This window comes from Schistocerca americana, chromosome 5, assembly GCF_021461395.2.
Source record: "Schistocerca americana isolate TAMUIC-IGC-003095 chromosome 5, iqSchAmer2.1, whole genome shotgun sequence".
Lineage (NCBI taxonomy): Eukaryota > Metazoa > Arthropoda > Insecta > Orthoptera > Acrididae > Schistocerca > Schistocerca americana.
In genome coordinates, this window is record NC_060123.1 from 629525775 (window position 1) to 629541787 (window position 16013).

Genomic DNA, 16013 nt, shown 5'->3' on the forward strand with positions numbered 1-16013 from the left:
AAACATCTATTGTGACATGTTCAAAATGGCATACAAATTCTATTTAACCAGGACATTATGTTTCATTGCTGACTTGAAGATATTATTACTAATTGCAAAATTAAAAGAAAACTAAACTCCTCCCGCACAGCCCACGAAGGTCAAACGGTACCGACCGGCCGCCGTGTCATCCTCAGCCCACAGGCGTCACTGGATGCGCACAGGGAGGGGCATGTGGCCAGCACACCGCTCTCCCGGCCGTAATGTCAGTTTACGAGACCGCAGCCGCTACTTCTCAATCAAGTAGCTCCTCAGTTTGCCTCACAAGGGCTGAGTGCAACCTGCTTAGCCGACAGCGATCGGCAGACCGGATGGTCACCCATCCAAGTGCTAGCCCAGCCCGACAGCGCTTAACTTCGGTGATCTGACGGGAACCGGTGTTACCAGTGCGGAAAGGCCGTTGGCAGTTGCACAAGTACCTAATAGTTAATCCAATCGCCGCCATTATCGGTTATAGCTTGGCAACTTTTTGGCATGCTTTTCACGAGATTTTCTGCATATTCTCTCGGTAACGATCGCCATGTCGTCCGATTTTCTATGGCAGCTGCTTCAAAGTATATATTGGATTTCCTTTAAGCTTCATCTTAATATGAGACCAAACATTTTCGATCGGATTTGCATCCGGAGACATTGCAGGCCAATCCATCGTGGGCGCCCCCACTGTCTCGTTTCCACGCTGTACAGAGACGGCTGCGATGTTTCGGATCATTATCCTCTTGAAGCACCTAGTTCCTCGTTCGAACCAAGTTTTTGATAAATGCTGCACATTTTTTCAGCGTTTAAATTGGCTGTAAATAAGTGCAAATAGCCAAAACTCCAACCGACAAAACAAGACATTCAACTCTCACACTGTTTATCTATACACCGTTCAAAAGCGCATCAACTACAGATTCGAGACCACTAACAGAGATGTCACTGCGGACTTTACATTTAAAAATATGGCGTACACCTGCTTGTGGAACTGACAAAATGTATTGCGAGACAGCCCGCATCTCGTGGTCGTGTGGTAGCGTTCTCGCTTCCCACGCCCGGGTTCCCGGGTTCGATTCCCGGCGGGGTCAGGGATTTTCTCTGCCTCGTGATGGCTGGGTGTTGTGTGCTGTCCTTAGGTTAGTTAGGTTTAAGTAGTTCTAAGTTCTAGGGGACTGATGACCGTAGCAGTTAAGTCCCATAGTGCTCAGAGCCATTTTTTTGTATTGCGAGACAGAACTGTGGTTATCACGCATTGCTTCAAGTATATCGATGCTGCTGACAGTTGCCTGAAAAAAAATTTCAACGCATGTTGCCCGGCTAGACGGGGACATACATTCCAATACGGCCGATAGAAACGTGTATCAACATACTGGACAACTTAATAGCGACGCGTTTGCGAAGAATGCCAATTCAGGATCGTAAAAAAAGACTACAAACTACTATCGTCGGGAGACATTATCCATTGTGTCCTGTACGATGTTTAATGACGTTCGTTCAAACAACAGCTCCACCACGTCAATGTCAGACCATCTCCTCTGTACAACTGCGTTGAAGACGAGGCCCAGTATTACAGTTTTTTTGCCTGGGTATACCGAAAGGACATCAGATCATAGAAACCATATTGATAAAGAGTGATTTTGTAATATGGAGACAAACTGCAGGGCAACCATCCCTGACAGAGAAGGGAGTAAAAAATTTCATATGGTCTTATGGGCTGAAATGCGTCCAAAGGAGGTACACACGCTTGATTGTGGAGGTAAAATATCTCTGACGTTAATCTCGATATGAGCAGCAGGTAGGTGGCCTACCAGCATGGGTGATGATGAGGGTTAGTGGTTTAGGGCGCTGAACGGCGAGGTCATCAGCGCTCTCGAGTAAAATAAATACAGACAAGGGCGCTGAAAATCTATTACAAATAACATGTTAAACGTAAGTCGTACCCTCATAAGTACTGAAAACACAACCCTGGCATTGTGAGAGTTATAAAAGAGCAACAATAAATTCAGACAATATACACGAGAATAACTAGATAAAATGAAGGATAAAACGTAAGTACAGACACAGTTAGAAGGGGGCCACATAACTGTGGCTGGGTGACTGCTTGGAATTAATTGGTGATCGAGGTTCTCTGCGACACATTAAAGTCTCACACCCCATAGCTAGCACGGGATAAACCAAACTCCCGTGTGAAACATTATCCACAGTTGCCATTGTCTGATCAATTACAACAGATGCTGGCCTTACTGTTTATAGACTTGCCTCCGCAGCCACAGTTTTGTCTCTGTTTCGTCACAAAGACCACCACGGTGCTGGGATATCTGTTACCTGTCCTATTTACAGATTAGGTTACCTTGGGTGTGGATGGTATTGTAAGCCTTCACAACACCCACCAGTGGGCTATGTAGAATTGCCATGGTACGCTGGCTGCGGAGTATCAGCACCGGTTCAGCCTGACTATAAGGTCAGTAATTATTGGCGACCACCGCATGAGACCATTCTTCCACAACGCCTCACTTGCGAGCCGTATTTGCACTTCCTGTGGGTGAGCCTCCGTTCCCTGCTGGAAGGCTTGTCTCTGGTAGTACGAAGGGTAATGCAGCCACCATACGATGGTACGCCAGCTTACTGCCGTGTTCAGTAGCTGAAATACTACCACAGAATATTCTCACTTACCTAGATTGTTCTCCTGTGTTCTTACAACCACTGAGAGCTACACTGTCGATAATGTTTTATCTCCTCCTTTAAGTGGGTGCACCTCCCTTGGAACGCATTACTTGCCATAAGTCCATAGGAAATTTTTTTCTGCTTGTCCTCTCAGAGCCGGCCGCGGTGGTCGTGCGGTTCTAGCCGCTCCAGTCCGGAGCCGCGCTGCTGCTACGGTCGCAGGTTCGAATCCTGCCTCGGGCATGGATTTGTGTGTTGTCCTTAGGTTAATTAGGTTTAATTAGTTCTAAGTTCTAGGGGACTGATGACCACAGCAGTTGAATCCCATAGTGCTCAGAGCCATTTGTGCCATTTGTCCTCTCAGAGGTGATTTCCTGCAGTTTGTCCCCATTTAACAGAAACACCCCGTAGATTCTTCTTCTTGGAGAACAAGGTTGGAAACATACAAACAGGGTTTTTTTCTACCAATATTTGTTTACTTCGAACCGGTTTTTGGTATAATTGGCCCTATTCAGGAAACAGCGGATTATTTCCCGCAAATGAAAAAGATAGAAAGCTTAGTGTTTAACGTTCAGTCGACATCGAGGTCATTAGGGACGGAGCACAAGCTCAGAATGTTTGATGGCTAGGGAAGGAAATCGGCTGTGCCCTTTCAAATGAACCATCATAGCATTTTCCTGAAGCGATTCAGGGAAATCACGGAATCGGAATACCAAAATTTCGATGACCGCACGCGGATTTGAACCTTCGTTGTTCCGAATGCGAGTCCAGTGTGCTAACGACTGCGCTACCTCCACAAGAGATACTAATAACTAGTGTGTAGGAAGCAAAGGTGGGATCCACACCTAAGGAATTTTTGATCGTGATACTATATAACTAGTGTTATATATTAAACATGTGTTAAATTACAGCGTTAAATACCAACAGCGAATGTTCCCAAATCAAGCGAGCACAATAAACAGGGTTGCATAAAAAAAGTGTCACGTATTCGTACAGGAGGTTAAAACTAACAGAAGCTGTTTCCGGAAAACAACAGCTGTTGAGATAAAGGCCGTTAACGTTCCACGCTGCACAGCCTGCATTTTATTTACAGATGTGACAGGATTGACAACAGAAAGCATAGTAAATTACCACAATACACACGTGTTGGCAGATGCATATTTTCGAGCAGTCATGGAGGTGAAACATCAGCATCGCTTCAGAATCAATGCACGAGCAAGAATTATCGGTGACAGACTCACAGACCAACACACTTTACTAGACAGACTAAGCGGTGTCGCGTATCACTGATTGCTGCGCGTCGAATTACGAGCCCTATTGGAGAACGTTACCCATGCAGAAAGACAACACCTGGGATTTATGAACGACTGAGCACCAGACTACTAGGCCCGCCCGGCTAGCAGCGCGGTCCAACCGACACCCCCGGCATAACAAAGCCGCCCAGCAGTGTTAGTGACGTCACACTAAGCGGCCCATAGCCGACGCAGCAGTCCACGGACACCTCCGTACAGACGCACCTGGTGCTAACGATCTTCTGTCCGTCATACAGAAAGGAGCGAACTATAATTCGAACCAAAGACCAAATTATATATATTCTTGTAAACAGCATAAAGGTTCATAACGATATACCGATTACGTATACGGGCAGGAATAGGTTCTAGAACTCCTCTGAAAAGTGTTTATCTTCAGTACCAGAATGAACATCAAATTGTCAGGTTTTCTAAACAGAAAAGCACTTTGTTAGTAACAGACAGCAATAATGAGACTTGCAGTTGGTGATTTCTACGTGGAAAGGAAATAAGCTGTAGAGAGATTGAAAATGGTAAGTAAAGAGAGCCTCAGCCTTTTGCTCACATTCTTACATGTAATGCACTTGGTTGTTTTTCATTTCCTTACCTTTCATAACATTTTTAATATTGTTTCAAGAAGTGTATCTTCAATAGCAGAGTGAACTTCAAATTGTCAGGCTTTTCTTAAAGGAAAGAGCAGTCCCTTAGTATCACAGTGCAAGACAGAATCTTGTGTTCAGTGATGTCTATGTTAAAAGAAGAATATTTGATATCTATCTTTTGTTTCCATTCTTTATTACTGGGGATACTCTTGTAAAAATTCTTGAAAAGAGCTGTCACCATGAACACATGAGTAAATTCACAATAGTCATGTGTTTTATGAGATAAAGCGAACGCTTGTTACCTTATTGTAAACGAAAGTTGTGAGGGTTTCGCTATGTATGACAGTGTTTAAGATAATTTACTTTCAGTGTAATAGCTTGAAAATGTTAAGTCCTGCTGTCAGTTGGCATTTGTATGCGAGTTTTAAAGCTAAATAGTGTTCTGACAATTATAAAATAGTGGCAAAGTTCCTCAATCGATTAAACTTATTCCTGCCCGTATATGTAATCGGTATTTCGTTATGAACCTTTATGCTGTTTACAAGAATATATATAATTTGGTCTTTGGTTCGAATTATCGATTAGTTCGCTCCTTTCTGTATGACGGACAGAAGATCGTTAGCACCAGGCGCGTCTGTACGGAGGTGTCCGTGGACTGCTGCGTCGGCTATGGGCCGCTTAATGTGACGTCACTAACACTGCTGGGCGGCCTTGTTATCCCGGGGGTGTCGGTCCAACGCTCTGCTTCGCGAGCGGAAAGGTGTGCCGGTCCCGGCACGAATCCGCCCGGCAGACTAGTGTTCCGGCCAGCCTGTGGATGGTTTTTAAGGCGGCTTTGCATCTGCCTCGGCGAATGCGGGCTGGTTCCCCTTATTCTGCCTCAGTTACACTGTGTCAGCGATTGTTGTGCAAACACTGCTCCCACGTACGCGTACACCATAATTATACTCCACCATGCAAACATTTGAGGTTACACTCGTCTGGTATGAGACGTTCCCGGGGAGGGTCCACTGGGGGCCGAACCGCACTACCACCCTGGGTTCGGTGTGGGGCGGCGGTGGGGTGAGTGGACTGCTGTAACCTGTTGTGGGGTTGTGAAACACTGAGGGCTACGGCGAGACGAAGCCTCTCCGTCGTTTCTAGGTCCCCGGTTTAATACACAATGCACCAGTCCATTATCTACGAATGGTTCGACAGTACCTCGACGCAACGTCTCGTGGGTGATGGCTTGGTCAAGGAAGTCCGCTAGCACAGGCTCCCCGTTTAACGGACGTGAATCTGTTGGGCTATCTGGCTATGGGAACATTTAAAGGTATTAATATATGCTGTACGATCGACAATGTGTAGACGTTTCACGAAAGTGCGACCAATTTATGTGATTGAAGCCAAGTGTATTTGTAAGGATATGTGATTCATTGCGATGAAGAGCTCAAGGATGATTGAGGATTTGTGGTAACCAAGCGCAACGCTATCTACAGTGTCTGTTGCTACGTGACAGGCAGAAAGTAATGTTCAAAAATGTGTGTGAAGTCTTATGGTACTTAACTGCTAAGATCATCAGTCCCTAAGCTTACACACTACTTGATCTAAATTATCCTAAGGACAAACACACACATCCATGCCCGAGGGAGGACTCGAACCTCCGCCGGGACCAGCCGCACAGTCCATGACTGCAGCGCCTTAGACCGCTTGGCTAATCCCGCGCGACAGAAAGTAATGAGATGAAAAGTTTGCCTGAAACCTCATTATAGGAACTTTTGTGTTAGTTTTGACAATCTCCAACCGGAATATGTGACAGCTTCCTTAATCACCTTGTACAACAAAAATGAAATAAATCATAAAACCATCACAGGCGCAGCACCTGCAGTTCCTCATAGAGTGGCTTGTGTTCAACCCTTCGTGCTTAAAATTTTCGTTACTGTCACTTTAATTATTTACTGTTCCTTGAACATTGCATTAATCTGAAATGAAATAGATACCATTGTTTGTTAAATTCGGAAACGGAGGACGGAAGGATATTGGTTGGAGCTTCTGTTATTCTAGTTTTGTTACCGTGAGCTTTAATGTTTTCCAGTATTGATATGACTGACCCCTTGGAGTTATACGCCCTCAGACCGTCACCGGAAATATAACGATGGGAAGTTTCGCGCTACAGGCTCCGGTTCGGAAATGAAAAGGGACGGAACGGTGGGCTGAAAAAATCCTTTGTCAGCAGAAATCTGACCAGCGAGGACCGATATCGGGGGCGCCGACAGCAGTGCGCGAGATTTAAGAGTCGCGTCGGCCGACTCGTAATTTACGTACGCCAGCGGGCCGCGTCGGGCCGTCCGGGGAACCCCCTCCCGCGACTGGGTGCAGTCGGCAGTCGAAAGCCGCAAACATAGCGGGGTTGTTCGGGGGCGGGTCCGCCGAGGTCGGCGGCGTGTGTGTGTGCGTGCGTGTGTGTGTGTGTGGGGGGGGGGGGGGGGGGGGAGGGCGGTAATCTGGCGCACTTGATTTGCGGCGGCGGCGGCGGCGGCGGCGGCGGCGCGCCTGCGTTGCAATCAGCGGAACGCAAGTCGCGCTCTGCCAGGGTAAATAAAAGGGGACCGCGACAGTGCGCGGTCCGTCCACGTCTGCGTCGTGAGCGCTCCGCCTCTGCCGTGAGCGGACACGAGCGAGGCCAGCCCGGCAGTTTACAAAAGCAAGCAGCTTCAAAGGAAATTCGTGTCCAGGCACATGAGTTCCCGTGCTGATAACACCCAAAACAATGTAATAAGATGTCTTGGCTGAGCAGGTGACAGCTGATTAGACTGAAAAGCCAGCCGCGGTGGCCGAGCGGTTCTAGGGGGCTTCAGTCCGGAACCGCGCGACTGCTACGGTCGCAGGTTCGAATCCTGCCTCGGGCAGTTAGGTTTAAGTAGTTCTAAGTTCTAGGGGACTGATGACCTCCGATGTTAAGTCCCATAGTGCTCTGAGCCATTTTTTTTGACTGAGCAATCGGCTGGAACATTGGCAGTTTATTGTTCAGTTCAACCATATACACTCTGATGAGCCAATACACTATGGCCACCTGCTCGAGAGTCCACTATCCGGAGGCAGCCTGTATTACAACCGACTTTTAGGCCTTTGTTTGGAAAAAGTAATGAAGCAATGAACGTAAATCTTTTTGGAATAGTTCAGCTAAATTTCTAAGAGATATTTTTGTTAGTGTGCCCGCAATCCTTTCCATCAGCTTGAGTTGTTTGTTGTTGTTTGGTTTGTGCGGCGCTCAACTGCGCGGTCGTCAGCGCCCGTACGAAGTCCCAATTTTCTCACACTTTATTTTTTTACGCAGTCCAATCTATAGCCACTATCACGAATGATGATAATGATGGGGACAACACAAACAGCCAGTCTCCGGGGAGAGAAAAATCCCCAATCCAGCCGGGAACCAAACCCGGGACTCCGTGATCCAGAGCTAGCCACTAGACCTCGAGCTGCTCACCCGTCAGCTTAAAATGCATACTCCCAGAGCATGTCCCTGACGAGTAATAGGATAATTTGTTTTAAATTTTAATTCATTCATTAGTTATTGCAAAAAATGCGACCGAAAGCACATGACAAAACTACACCTTTGCATCAAACGTCCGACCTTATATCACTTTTTAAAAATTTTTCGAGGAACCGTGCTATTATTCAGTGCTCAATATTCTATAAAGAAAATTGTTTGTTTTTTGGTTTCAGATTAGAGTTGCAGACTGCAGGATTTCCGTCATGGACACACCTCACATGAAAATTTTTTTGGAAATTTGTAGTTAGTTCCTATGGGACCAAATTGCTAAGGTCATCAATCCCTAGGCTTACACGCTGCTTAATCTAACTTAAACTAACTTATGCTAAGGACAACACAAACACCCAGGCCCGAGGGAGGACTCGAACCTCCGACGGAGGGAGCCGCGCGAACCGTTTCAAGGCGCCCTACACCGCGCGGCTATTCCGCACGGCCAGCCGGGGTGGCCGAGCAGTTCTAGGCGCTTCAGTCTGGAATCGTGCGACCGCTACGGTCGCATGTTCGCATCCTGCCCCGGGCATGGATGTTTGTGATGTCCTTAGTTAGGTTTAAGTAGTTCTAAGTTCTAGGGGACTGATGACATCAGATGTTAAGTCCCACAGTGCTCAGAGCCATTTGTACCATACACCGCACGACATTTCATTTGACAAAGAAACTTTAACCCGCCGGACGGTAGGCTTAATGATGACCGAATGTCCTTAAAACATCAGAAAATCTTCTCCAAGAACCAATAAATTAATTGCTTCATTAGCTTTTTAAAAAAATTGTGAAATTTGTTTATTTTTTAGGCTGTCTAAGAGAAACTAACACTTAATAGCGTTTTGGTCCACCTTTGGAACGTAATATTGTAGTGGTACTGCTTGGAATCGATTTGATAAGTTCTTCGTAGGTTTTCGGAAGTGCGTAGCACCGGATGTCTATGCACAGGTCACGCAGTTCCCGTAAATCACGGACTGGTGGTCTGTGAGCGCGGCGCAGGTGCTCGATAGGTACCCAGAAGTGGTGCATGTGGTCCGTATCAGGCGGATTTGGTGGCCGCATGAAAACTGGCGTAACCTCTCAGCAGGACTTCAAAATTGGTGGGAGACACTATTTTCTCGTAAACTCTACTCGCTTACTGTGTGTTCAGAACTGAAACGTGCGACATTACGCGATGGACGCGCATACTAGAGACACTGAATACTGGATCTACGCAGAGCTTTACTGGATTTTCAATCTGGTTTTAATTTCGCGATCGATTGGATGTTGATAAAAAAAAGAAAGCTCTCATAATGATATGTCTGGTGAACCAACGTTAGAGCCACCAATTCACGAATTCTTCTTACGGTTTATCCGTGACAGCATGAGTGCATGATTGTCTAATATACTACTGGCCATTAAAATAGCTACACCACGAAGATGACGTGCTACAGACGCGAAATTTAACCGACAGGAAGAAGATGCTGTGATATGCAAATGATTAGCTTTTCAGAGCAATCACACAAGGTTGGCGCCGGTGGCGACACCTACAACGTGCTGACATGAGGAAAGTTTCCTACCGATTTCTCATACACAAACAGGAGTTGACCGGCGTTTCCTGTTGAAACGTTCTTGTGATGCCTCGTGTAAGGAGGAGAAATGAGTACCATCACGTTTTCGTTTTTGATAAAGGTCGGATTGTAGCCTATCACGGTTGCTGCTCGCGTTCGTCGAGATCCAATGACTGTTAGCAGAATATGGAATCGGTGGGCTCAGGAGGGTAATACGGAACGCCGTGCTGGATCCCAACGTCCTCGTATCACTAGCAGTCGAGATGACAGGCATCTTATCCGCATGGCTGTAACGGATCGTGCAGCCACGTCTCGATCCCTGAGTCAACAGATGGGGACTTTTGCAAGACAACAACCATCTGCACGAACAGCTCGAAGACGTTTGCAGCAGCACGGACTATCAGCTCGGAGACAACGGCTGCGGTTACCCTTGACGCTGCATCACAGACAGGAGCGCCGGCCTTTGTGGCCGAGCGGTTCTAGGCGCTTCAGTCTCGAACCGCGAAACCACTATGGTCGCAGGTTCGAATCCTGCCACAGGCATGGATGTGTATGGTGTCCTTAGGTTAGGTAGGTTTAAGTAGTTCTAAGTTCTAGGGAAATGATGACCTCAGATGTTAAGTACCATAGTGCTCAGAGCCATTTGAACCATTGAACAGACAGGAGCGCCTGCGATGGTGTACTCAACGACGAACCTGGGTGCACGAATGGCAAAGCGTCATCGTTTCGGATGAATCCAGGTTCTGATTACAGCATTGTGATGGTCGCATCCGTGTTTGGCGACATCGCGGTGAAGGCACATTAGAAGGGTGTATTCATCATCGCCATACTGGCGTATCGCCCTGCGTGACGGTATGGGGTGCCATTGGTTACACGTCTCTGTCACCTCTTGTTCGCATTGACGGCACTTTGAACAGTGGACGTTACATTTCAGATGTGTTACGACCCGTGGCTCTACCCTTCATTCGATCCCTGCGAATCCCTGCATTTCAGCAGGATAATGCACGACCGCATGTTTCAGGTCCTGTACGCGCTTTTCTGTATACAGAAAATGTTCGACTGCTGCGCTGGCCAGCACATTCTCCACAGCTCTCACCAATTGAGGACGTCTGGTCAATGGTGGCCGAGCAACTGGCTCGTCACAATACGCCAGTCACTACTCTTGATGAACTGTGGTATCATGTTGAAGCTGTACCTGTACACGCCATCCAAGCTCTGTTTGACAATGCCCAGGAGTATCAAGGCCGCCTTTACGGCCAGAGGTGGTTGTTCTGGGTACTGATTTCTCAGGATCTATGCACCTAAATTGCCTGAAAAAGTGATAGCATGTCAGTCCTAGTACAATATATTTGTCCAATGAGTACCCGTTTATCATCTGCATTTCTTCTTGGTGTAGCAATTTTAATGGTCAGTAGTGAATTATAGTATTCACGTAGGTACTATTTACAATGTTGTTATTGATATGCCTACGATGCGATAGTTGGTGAACGCGCTGCGCCCTGGCGGGCGGATTGCGTAACGCTGTCCCGAACCTGTGTGGGGCCATTCCGCAGAAGGCAGCGCCGCTGCCGCCGCCTCCACCACCGGTGCCTGTCGACATCCGCTCGGCGGCGCAAGTTTGCTTTAATCACTTAATCGAACGGGCGGCGGGGCGACCCAATTAAGTGTAAGCTCCCGAAAAGAGTCAGGAGAACCCAATTTCGCAGCCGGAACCTCGAGTATGCTGATAATGACATCAATCAGGTCGCTGTAATCGAATCCTTCCGCGGACGCCCAAGTGTCGCGCGACTCGAAAGCGAAAAAAGGGGAAAGGAGGGAGAAAGGGGGTGGGGGTGGGAGGCAACCAAAGGGGGTGGGGGGCAACTCGTCGATAAACAGCGCGGTGCGATCTCCGTTTAATTGGCCGGCTAAAACTGTCGGCACCTCCACTTCTGAGGGCGTGCCGTTTAATCAGCAGGCATTACGCTACCTAAGCCGGCAGAAGCAATTTAAAACTTTCTCTACCGCTTGCAGCAGCTGCGATCAAGGGTACGCCGCTCCTAGCCACTTGTGCCGTCGGACTATCTTCCATCTCTCCCGAGGGCAATTTTTTGGTCTGTCGTAGTCCACTTACGAAACTGGCAATCGCCAGTGGAAAAGTGGTCGGTAAGTAGATTCTCTCCATCACAAATACACTGTTCCACGACAGTAAAGGCTCAATCCTGATACATTCTGAGAACAATTGTACAGGATGAAACAAAATTCGTGCACTTAAAGCCACAGCCTGATTCCTTGTATACTAACAACACAAATATGTCTGTAAGAAAATTTTCGCTATAAAATGGATGTCAAAGGAAAGTATTCTGGCAACACTGTACGGCAAGTAACTTCAATCAATACCACCTAACTGTGCTGTCCAGTTAGTACAGTGAGGAGAATTTTGCAGTAGAATACCTGAATAGCAGGGTTCGATTCCGGATGTGAATATAATTTTTTATTTTCGTATTTTAGTTTGTCCAAAGAAACTATGATAGACTCTGTTTAGCAAACGATGTATTTCGTATATATTTCTTACAGCTACAGTCGTTTTTAAAATGCAGCCAAACGATTGTTGGTCAGACATGTCAGAAACCTTACTGAAGAATACAGACAGCTAAAAATAAATTACCTAACACAGTGGTAAGCATAACCGTTGGCCGATAGAACCAGTGCCTTAAACATATACCGGATACTGGGGTCGAATGTAGTTGAGGAGCAAGATGGCGGATCTGGGGTACACAGAATGAAATACTAATTTTGATTTTAATAATCAACAGCCTCAGTTGCACCGTTTACCTAGAATTTACCTAGGTTTCAGTCGGGATAACCCAACCTTCTTCAGAATAACAGTAAATACCGTTTGTCCATAGTGGACATCGTCAAGTTTAAACTACAAATCCATAAATTATCGTCATTACAGCACTTGTGGCTGCCACATCGTTGTCGCGAAGTGGGGCCGAGGCAGTTCCAGATAAGTTTTATAGTCTGACGATAATTTATGGATTTGTAGCTTTAGCTTGACGATGTCCACTATGGACAAACAGTAGTTACTGTTATTCTGAAGAAGGTCGGGTTATCCAGACTGAAACCTAGGTAAATTCTAGGTAAACGGTGCAACTGAGGCTGTTGGTTATTAAAATTAAAATTAATATTTATACAGTTGCTCACAGGGCCGCGAAATGATGAAAATATTTAAGAATGAAATACGAGAACAAAGATGGCAGAGCACGGGTCAGAGACCGAACTTCCGCGATCTTGGCGCCAAGAGCTGTACATAGAACGAACTACGAGAATAAATACGGCAGAGCAGGGATTCCACGATTTTGACTCCAAGTTTGGTACGCAGAACGACCCACGAGAACAGAGATGGTGGAACGGTGTTCAGAGATCGATTTAACAGAGCAACATAGCAGCTCTGGGATACATACTTATTGGCTGTTTCATTCTCTACAGCGTGACTGAAAGATCAAAATGTGTGTGTGTGTGCGTGTGTGTGTGTATGTGTGTGTGTGTGTGTGTGTGTGTGTGTGTGTGTGCGTACGTGCGCGTTTGCCCCCCCCTTAAGCCACCAACTTCCACTCCACAACTCTCCTCCTTGCAACCCTGCCACTGCATGTAGGCAATACGGGCATGGGACTAAGGACTACGAGCCTTAAAGCCTTACAAGTGATTTATCTGCCTATGGGTTTTGTGCAACCAACAGCGCCTTCAAAAACCACATGCTATATTTTCACAATCTCTCGCTTACTACACGCAAACTATGAGTCCCACCTTTTAACCGGAAATTTTATGTAGTTAAATTTTGTATTGGGATACGTTATTCAAGAAAAAGGCGTTCGAAGGTCACTTGCGTGAGTTTTTCTCGAACAATTCAAAAAGTATGGCCTCTAGCGAAAACGTATCACAGTACCAATTTTAACTACATTAAATTTCGTACAAAAACGTCCTGATCATTTTTTTCTGTAAGCGTAACAGTTTGTGCATAGTTAACAAGACAGTATGAAAATCTTGCACGTGGCATTTGAAGGCATTGTGGGTTGCGTAAAACTCATAGGTAAGCGCAACTGAATCGCCCAGTATAATTTGTAGGTGTAGATGCAGAAGGTAAGCCGCTATTTATACTCTAGAGGGGCTATCTTGTATGCAAAGGGCGTAAGTGAAATGCCACGTGTATAAGCAGCACATGATAACCATCACATGATATAACCTCTTTCGACTCAGTGTACCTAGTAACTGGTTTAATTTCATCGTTCTTTTCTCTCGTTGAAATTAGTGTAAAGTCATGTCGTAAGAGAAGTCCAGTAGATACTTATCACTCAACAGAAGAATGGGCGAAATGGTGAAGAGATCGAAGCACATCATTCATATTAAGGAGAGCGCAGGTTCAATCCTCATTTCGATTAATAACGATTTTTCCGATTCTCAGTTTCACACTATTCCCAGAATGGTACAAACAACTCCCGTATCAACAGACGCGCCCAATATGTTTCCATAATTGACTGATCTGGCCTTGTAACATAACCAAAACGGCCTTGCAGTGCTGGTACTGCGAACGGCTGAAAGCAAGGGGAAACTACGGCCGTAATTTTTCCCGAGGGCATGCAGCTTTACTGTATGGTTAAATGATGATGGCGTCCTCTTGGGTAAAATATTCCGGAGGTAAAATAGTCCCCCATTCGGCTCTCCGGACGGGGACTACTCAGGAGGACGACGTTATCAGGAGAAAGAAAACTGGCGTTCTACGGATCGGAGTGTGGAATGTCACATCCCTTAATCGGGCAGGTGGGTTAGAAAATTTAAAAAGGGAAATGGATAGGTTAAAGTTAGATATAGTAGGAATTAGTGAGGTTCGGTGGCAGGAGGAACGAGACTTTTGGTCAGGCGAATACGGGGTTAAAAATACAAAATCAAATAGGGGTAATGCAGGAGTAGGTTTAATAATGAATAAAAAATAGGAGTGCGGGTGAGCTACTACAAACAGCATAGTGAACGCACTATTGTGGCCAAGAGAGCCACGAAGCCCACACCTACCACAGTAGTACAAGTTTATATGCCAACTAGCTCTGCAGATGACGAAGAGATTGAAGAAATGTATGATGAAATAAAAGAAATTGTTCAGATAGTGAAGGGAGACGAAAATTTAATAGTCATGGGTGACTGGAATTCGGTAGTAGGAAAAGGGAGAGAAGGAAACGAAGTAGGTGAATATGGATTGGGGGGAAGAAATGAAAGAGGAAGCCGCCTGGTAGAATTTTGCACAGAGCACAACTTAATCATAGCTAACACTTGGTTCAAGAATCATAAAAGAAGGTTGCATATATGGAAGAAGCCTGGAGATACAGACAGGTTTCAGATAGATTATATAATGGTAAGACAGAGATTTAGGAACCAGGTTTTAAATTGTAAGACATTTCCAGGGGCAGATGTGGACTCTGACCACAATCTATTGGTTATGAACTGTAGATTAAAACTGAAGAAACTGCATAAAGGTGGGAATTTATGGAAATGGGACCTGGATAAACTGAAAGAGCCAGAGGTTGTACAGAGTTTCAAGGAGAGCAAAAGGAAACAATTGACAGTAATGGTGGAAAGAAATACAGCAGAAGAAAAATGGGTAGCTTTGAGGGATCAAGTAGTGAAGGCAGCAGAGGATCAAGTAGGTAAAAAGACGAGGGCTGCTAGAAATCCTTGGGTAACAGAAGAAATATTGAACTTAATTGATGAAAGGATAAAATATAAAAATGCACTAAATGACTCAGGCAAAAAGGAATACAAACGTCTCAAAAATAAGATAGACAGGAAGTCCCAAATGGCTAAGCAGGGATGGCTAGAGGATAAATGTAAGGATGTAGAGGCTTGTCTCGCCAGGGGTAAGATAGATACAGCCTACAGGAATATTAAAGAGACCTTTGGAGAAAGGAGAACCACTTGTATGAATATCAAGAGCTCAGATGGAAACCCAGTTCTAAGCAAAGAAGGGAAAGCAGAAAGGTGGAAGGAGTATATAGAGGGTCTATACAAGGGCGATGTACTTGAGGACAATATTATGGAAATGGAAGAGGATGTAGATGAAGATGAAATGGGAGATAAGATACTGCGTGAAGAGTTTGACAGAGCACTGAAAGACCTGAGTCGAAACAAGGCCCCGGGAGTAGACAATATTCCATTAGAACTACTGACAGCCTTGGGAGAGCCAGTCCTGACAAAACTCTACCATCTGGTGAGCAAGATGTACGAGACAGGCGAAATACCCTCAGACTTCAAGAAGAATATAATAATTCCAATCCCAAAGAAAGCAGGTGTTGACAGATGTGAAAGTTACCGAACAATCAGTTTAATAAGTCACGGCTGCAAAATACTAACGCGA

The 16013-nt window shown here is 45.7% G+C and overlaps 1 pseudogene; it reads right to left on the bottom strand.

Moving 5' to 3' along the window:
• Positions 1 to 326: 326 nt before the first annotated feature.
• On the bottom strand, positions 327 to 444 carry LOC124617440 (annotated as a pseudogene).
• Between the last annotated feature and the right edge of the window lie 15569 nt (positions 445 to 16013).